Source organism: Motacilla alba, chromosome 12 (assembly GCF_015832195.1).
Source record: "Motacilla alba alba isolate MOTALB_02 chromosome 12, Motacilla_alba_V1.0_pri, whole genome shotgun sequence".
NCBI classification, from domain to species: Eukaryota; Metazoa; Chordata; class Aves; order Passeriformes; family Motacillidae; genus Motacilla; species Motacilla alba.
In genome coordinates, this window is record NC_052027.1 from 1,140 (window position 1) to 9,014 (window position 7,875).

General features: G+C 50.0%; 1 long non-coding RNA gene across 1 annotated transcript; it reads right to left on the reverse strand.

The window, feature by feature from the left end:
• Positions 1-1,850: 1,850 nt before the first annotated feature.
• On the reverse strand, positions 1,851-2,857 carry LOC119706077. Its single transcript, XR_005258392.1, has 4 exons — positions 2,725-2,857; positions 2,466-2,633; positions 2,302-2,382; positions 1,851-2,221 (listed from the first exon to the last, which is right to left on the reverse strand). It is a non-coding gene; the product is annotated as an uncharacterized LOC119706077 (long non-coding RNA).
• Between the last annotated feature and the right edge of the window lie 5,018 nt (positions 2,858-7,875).

The following is a 7,875-nucleotide window of genomic DNA, read 5'->3' on the forward strand; positions in this document are numbered from 1 at the left end:
CTGAAAAGACATCTGACCGGATGCTTCTAAAAAGAGTGGCAGTTCTGATGCCTGACTGAGCTCCCGAGTCAAAAGTTCTATGGCACTGGTGCCAGGCGAAAGAATGCAGAAATCACAGATGCTAAGAATGCTGCCAAGGTTTCTGACAGGCCCCTCAAAGGGCTAAGGAAAAAGACATGGGATACCAAAACAACACAGAATGCACAATAGACAAGTGACACGAGACACACCGGGACTGCTCTGCCCTGCGCACCTCAGCGCTGTGACCACAAGTGACACTTTCCCTTTCAGTGGCCTAAGGGCCACTTCTTCCACATCCCCGTCTCCAAAGCAGACTCAGAAACCCCTCCCAGTAAGTCCCAACCCAGCATCCCACTTTCATCCCCTCTGTGGGGCATGGCCCTTGACTTATCTCTCTCAGACATCCGAGGATGCCGATCCATGTCCGGTGTGAAGGAAGGCCGCCTCACAAGCTGGGAAGTTCCTGCTGTCACTGGGCCATTGTCTCTTAGATAGCTACATTAAAGAAAACCGAGCATCAATGCATGATCTGGGCAGCACGTCGGCCAAAACCTAACAACTCTGCTGCTCACCATTCTGCTGAGAATGCCCAGCTCCTCGGGCCACATGCTTTTTCTGCGCTCGGAGGCCACGCCATCGTTGCAGGGTATGCCTGGGTTAAGAGGAGACAAGGTGATGTGGCTTAGCTGAAACCTGAGCGGACCCTCGCTCCTCCTCCCTGCTTCCCCAACTCACCGCAACTCCATGGCTGTTGCCAAAGGCGACCCGGATGACACCTTTAAGTAAAAAAGGCAAAGGCTTCATCACTGAGTGTTGTAAGACTCCAAGAGGGCTCACGAGAGCAGCAAACGCGGTCCATCAGCCAGTGTGTGACGGGAGTTGGACATACTCCGAGTGAATTGCCTAAAGCACACAAACGAGAATGGCGGCTTAGAGTTGCAACAGAAAGTGAGACTTGAGCACTAGAAAGGCTTCATTCCACTAGTCACTGCTCACCTTGCCCTCTTCAACTTGACTGCTGATATCTGGCTTGACTTCCTAAAAATAAAAACAAAGAACACTGCTGTAACAAAGTCACCATTCATGCTTCCTCTGCAGATACAAACAGTGACTGACCTGCTCAGGGCAACCTCCTAATCCAGGATGGGATGCTCTGCCATGGATTTTATCCTTCTGCATCTGAAATAAAGCTAGAACAAAAGTCAAAGGGCTGCAGGATACCTTCACAGCTCCAAACATCCGGTGTCAATCTAGGAATACCATCTAGAGTCTAACTACAGCCCACACTACAAATCTCAAGTCCCCGGGACTTGTCCTATCGCACCAGGCTACGCAGCAGGGCAGAGCGGCTCCGGCACAAATATGTGCACACACCCGTGACACAGGACGGGACGTGACAAACAAGGGGGACACAACAGGGACAGAAATCTCTTGGCAAGAGGAATGACTGCAAGGACCAAAAGAACGCAAAATGAGATGACCGAGGCGAGATCGACGGCGAGCTGATGAGGCTCAGAGAGCCCTGGAGAAAGAAGATGCTAACTGAAATATTTATTCCAAGAAACTGCAAAGATGGATGTCCGGGAAACCTACGGCCAGAATCCTCTACCAGTCCTCACATTCTTACAAGTCCTAATCCACCACAACGGATCCTTGTGCGGCACAGCTGTCCATGCAGCTCAGAACAAGACCTGAAAAGACATCTGACCGGATGCTTCTAAAAAGAGTGGCAGTTCTGATGCCTGACTGAGCTCCCGAGTCAAAAGTTCTATGGCACTGGTGCCAGGCCAAGGAACTCTGAGATCACAGATGCTAAGAATGCTGCCAAGGTTTCTGACAGGCCCCTCAAAGGGCTAAGGTAAAACACATGAGACACCCAAACACACAGAATGCACAATAGACAAGTGACACGAGACACACCGGGACTGCTCTGCCCTGTGCACCTCAGCGCTGTGATCACAAGTGAAACTTTCCCTTTCAGTGGCCTAAGGGGCACTTCCTGCACATCCCCATCTCCAAAGCGGACTCAGAAACCCCTCCGGTGAGTCCCAACCCAGCATCCCACTTTCATCCCCTCTGCGGGTCGCAGCCCTCTACTCATCTCTCAGATAGGTGGTCATGCTAATCTGTGTCAGATGCAAAAGAAAGCAGCCTTGCCATCTGAGCAGTCCCTGCTGGCACCGGGCTGTTGTATCTTGCTCTGCCAAGAGAAAGAAAACCAAACATCAGTGCACAAGCTTAGCAGCACATCGGCCAAAACCAAACAAGTCTGCTACTCACCACATTCTTAAGAATGCCCAGGTCCTCGGGCCGCACGCTTTGGCCGTGCTCGGAGGCTGACGCCATTGTCGCAGGGTCTGCCTAGATTAAGCAGAGACAACTTGATTTGGCATTGCTGAAACCTGAACGGACCCTCGCTCCTGCTCCCTGCCTCCCCGACTCACCGCAACTCCTTGGCCGGTCCTGATGGCTACCCAGATAGGACGGTGAAATAGAAAATTTAAAGGCTTCATCACAGAGTCCTGTAATATTTCCACAAGGCCCACATGTGCAGGAAACCCAGTGCATTGGCCGGTGTGTGACGGGGGCTGGACATACGCCGAGTGAATTGCCTAAAGCACACAAACGAGAATGGAGGCTTAGAGTTGCACCAGAAAGTGAGACTTGAGCAATAACTACTTCTGTACACTACTCAATGCTCACCTTGCCCACTCAGCCTCGACTGCTGCATCTGCCTTGACTTCCTAAAAATAAAGACAAAGAACAATGCTGTAATATAGTCACTATTTATGCTTCCTCTGCAGATACAAACAGTGACTGACCTGCTCAGGGGAACCCATGAGCCCGGGATGGGGCGCTCTGCCAAGGATATAATGCATCAGCACCTGAAAGAAAGTTAGAGCAAAAGTCAAAGGGCTGCAGGATAACTCAACAGGTGGAAACATCTTTTGTCAATCTAGGAATACCATCTAGAGTCTAACTACAGCCCACACTACAAATCTCAAGTCCCCGGGACTTGTCCTATCGCACCAGGCTACGCAGCAGGGCAGAGCGGCTCCGGCACAAATATGTGCACACACCCGTGACACAGGACGGGACGTGACAAACAAGGGGGACACAACAGGGACAGAAATCTCTTGGCAAGAGGAATGACTGCAAGGACCAAAAGAACGCAAAATGAGATGACCGAGGCGAGATCGACGGCGAGCTGATGAGGCTCAGAGAGCCCTGGAGAAAGAAGATGCTAACTGAAATATTTATTCCAAGAAACTGCAAAGATGGATGTCCGGGAAACCTACGGCCAGAATCCTCTACCAGTCCTCACATTCTTACAAGTCCTAATCCACCACAACGGATCCTTGTGCGGCACAGCTGTCCATGCAGCTCAGAACAAGACCTGAAAAGACATCTGACCGGATGCTTCTAAAAAGAGTGGCAGTTCTGATGCCTGACTGAGCTCCCGAGTCAAAAGTTCTATGGCACTGGTGCCAGGCGAAAGAATGCAGAAATCACAGATGCTAAGAATGCTGCCAAGGTTTCTGACAGGCCCCTCAAAGGGCTAAGGAAAAAGACATGGGATACCAAAACAACACAGAATGCACAATAGACAAGTGACACGAGACACACCGGGACTGCTCTGCCCTGTGCACCTCAGCGCTGTGATCACAAGTGAAACTTTCCCTTTCAGTGGCCTAAGGGGCACTTCCTGCACATCCCCATCTCCAAAGGGGACTCAGAAACCTCTCCCGGTGAGTCCCAACCCAGCATCCCACTTTCATCCCCTCTCTGGGTCACCGCCCTCGACTTATCTAAGACATCTGGGAAACCCGGTCCGTGTCAGGTGCAAAGGATGGCCACATCGCCATCTGGGAAGTTCCTGTTGTCACCGGGCTGTTGTCTTGTAGTCACCTACAGTCAAGAAAACTGAGCATCACTGTGTGATCCTGGCGGCATGTCAGCCAAACCCAACAATTCTACTCACCGCTCTCCTAGGAGTGCCCGGCTCCTCAGGCCGCACGATTGCACCGTGCTCGGAGGCCGACGTCGTCACAGGATCCGCCTGGGTTAAGAGCGGATGAGGTGATGTGGCTTAGCTGAAACCTGAGCGGACCCTCGCTCCTCCTCCCCGCTTCCCCGACTCACCGCAACTACTCCGCCGTTGCCAAAGGCTACCCGGGTGCCACCTTTAAACAGAAAGGGTGAAGGCTTCATCACCAAGTCCTATCGGACGTCCACAGGGCTCACGAGAGCAGCAAACCCGGTCCATCCAGGCTGCTGACAGGGGCCTGGCATACTCTGAGTGGACTGCCTAAAGCACGCAAATGAGAATGGAGGCTTAGAGTTGCAACAGAAATTGAGACCTCAGCGATAACAACTGCTTCTGTCCACTGGACACTGCTCACCTTGCCCTCCTCAACTTGACTGCTGATACCTGGCTTGACTTCCTAAAAATAAAAACAAAGAACACTGCTGTAACAAAGTCACCATTTACGCTTCCCCTGCAGAGACAAATGGTGACTGACCTGCTCAGGGCAACCTCCTAATCCAGGATGGGATGCTCTGCCATGGATTTTATCCTTCTGCATCTGAAAGAAAGTTAGAGCAAAAGTCAAAGGGCTGCAGGATACCTTCACAGCTCCAAACATCCGGTGTCAATCTAGGAATACCATCTAGAGTCTAACTACACCCCACACTACAAATCTCAAGTCCCCGGGACTTGTCCTATCGCACCAGGCTACGCAGCAGGGCAGAGCGGCTCTGGCACAAAGATGTGCACACACCCGTGACACAGGACGGGACGTGACAAACAATGGGGTCTCTAAACACAAACATTACTTTATACTACAAAGTGTGACACAATGATGAGAAAAGAGTTCCTGGCAAGAATAAATGGTGGCAAGGGCCACGAGGATGCCAAAAGAGATGACCGATGCTCAGGGGACAGTGGATAGAGGCAGCTCCTCTAAGGAGCAGAAGACTGGAACAGAGTGACCTGTTATAAGACCTGTTGGTCACGATGATCAAGGCAGCTGCGAGACAGTGCTACATTTAGAATGTTCTCCATATCATACTATCTTATGAGCCCCAGGACTTTACAGCTCACGGCTGGAAAGGATGGATGCTGATACAGCCGGGAACAAGGCCTCAAAAGACGTCCGACTCGATATGCGGCTGAGCCCGCCGGTAAAAGAACAAATGATATTGGCATCCTGCTGAGAAGAGCCAGCATTCGAGAACCTAGAGATGAAGCCTGATGCTTGCGATAAGGGATTTGAGGGGAAAAGACAGAGATATCTGATCCCAGGGACCCCAAAGACACACAAGGTAACACAGTACACCAGACAACGCAACACAGGCTGGAACTGTTCTGCACTGCACACCCTACAGCTGCAATCCAAAGCAGAGCCTCTCCCTTTAGCTGTCCTAAGGGGCCCCTTAGAGGACATCCCTTTACCCTCTGCTAATTTTTAAATCTGCCCCAGGAGTTTCCAACCCACTAGTCTCCTATCGTCCCATCTCCAGGCCGTGGCCCCCGACTTATCTTTTGGATGACCAGTGATGTGAATCCACGTTGGACCCGAAATGAGTCTGCCTCAGAGGGCCCCGAGATCCCCTGTTAGCCTCTTGGTCAGCTACAGCAAAGAAAACCAAAACAATGTATGAGTTCAGTGTTATGTGGGCCAAATCGCAGCAAACCAGCTACTTGCCCTCTCCTGAGTGTGTCTGGGTCCTCAAGTCTCCAGCTTCATCCTGAGTCCAAAGCTGTGGCTGTTATTATGAGTAGCACCTGGGTTAGAGAGAGGCAAAGTTACATGGCATTTCTGTGACTGCAGTGGATGAGCTTGTATGCTGTAAGACATGTGAATGCCTCTGCTACGCTTGTGAAAAGCCTGGAGGGGGGGGGGGGGGGGGGGGGCTCAAATAGACACCATTTCTGACCCTGCTGCCTTCAAGCCCCCCCACTCCAAAACCTCCTAACCAGATACCTCCTCACCCTCCTGCTCCTAGTCACAATCCTCAGTTCATCTGAAGCCTCAACCTCAAACATCATCTTTGACACTGGGCAGATCCCCTTTGTGATGTGATGAATCTGCCCAAAAAAGTGTGGTACTTGACACAACGTTGAATTTCTGGAAGTTGCACTCCTTTTAAGAAAAAGAAAAAAAAAAAAACAAAACCAAAAAAAAACCCCAAACAAAAAAAAACCCCTAGAAATTACAAAAGCACTTTACCCCCCCTGAACACACAACCCAAAATCATGACCTTAAACACTCCCTGTGTTCAATGCTGTTTTCTTCACAGTATCTTCAAAGCCTTTGCTGTTTTAGATGCCCAAAAGAGCTTGCTGAAAACAAGCTGAGATAAGCTGAAAGAGCCTCTTCACTGAAATGAGAGGAAAGCTCTTATCCCAGCAGATCCCAGAGAGGGAATGAAGGCCCTTAGCAAAGGCTGGGGTTAATATACCCCTGACTGCTCCCCGCCTCTCGTTCCCATGACACCCAGGAAAAGGGAGGGGGCAAATCCCACCCGGTATAAAAGCCCTCAGAGGGGCTGCAGCTGTTTGGCTCCTCTGACTTGAATTTGAGGGGAGTAAAGGGCTTGATATAGGAGAAAACTCTTCAGGTAAATTACAATACTTTCTTTTTTACTACAACTACTTGGAGAAAAAGGGCAGAAAACAGGTAAGAAATTGAGCTTTGTGTTTAGGCAGCACAGCTGGGTAAGTTGGGTAATTTGTTGTTAAGTTTGATAATTATTCCTTAGTGACTACTAGGTAGTACTGCGCATGTGACTAAGTAGGGTGGAGAACAATACTAATTATATGAATGGTCTGAGTCTCCTTGGGACTTCTAATTAGGGCTATCTACATTATAAATTAAAAAAAGAAAAATTATAGACTCTTGTGCAGTGTTAGGATTATGTATGTGCCAGACGTGCTCCTATACAAGGTATTTGTTACCGGGGCACAGGTGGAAGCACCCTGAAATACACATTTAAACCCTTAAAATGCTGAAAAAGGGAGAGCTTCCTTCAAGTGAACCCCTTACAATGAAGAAGTGGGGCAGTAACATCCACCGAAACTGATACAATGGCAAACAAATGGTTTCTGCCCTTTAATTTAGACCCTTCAAGTATTAGGAAAATAGGGGCTTTGCTCACCTTAAATTTCTCATATGATGGATAAAGGGGGATTTTCCCGCCCAGTTCAAGCCCTTAAAAACCCTAACCCTGTCATCCAGTGTGAGTGGCTGCAAATGGAGGCCACTTTCCATGGAAAAAGAAGTAATTTCCCCAGGGTCTGGGTGTCAGTTCAGAGGTGGCTTTTGGGGCTTTAAGGGCATGCAGCGTCCTACTTGCTTCAATCCCCCCAGTTCAAACACGGACAGTGATGGAAGAGGAGTTACTTCCCTCAGTATAAACTCCTTTTGTCCTCATAATTCCCATTTTTTTCTAGGGGCACTTTGGAGAGACTGGCAAGATGAAATCAAAAGTGAAAAGGAGAAAGATTCCCCCCTGCAACTCCATGCACTGGCTCACCTGCTGAGCTCCTGCTGCCTGGCACCGAGGTTTGTCCCTCAGCACCTCCTTTAACCGATGTTCCATGTATCCAAGTTCACATCCAGGTGCTCCCCCAGACCCTGTGAGAAGCTCTCACTGTCATTCCATGAGACAGCTCCCAGGAGCCCACCATAAACCCCTCTCCTCCAGCAGCTTGATGCAAAAGCGAAGTGAGGAAGCCCCTCCTAAAGCAGCCCCCAGCAGAAGCCACCCTCTCCTCACTCTCACAGCTCAACCCTGGGGCTGCTCTGAGCCCTCATCACCCTCACAGCTCACATTTGGGCCTGTTGCCAC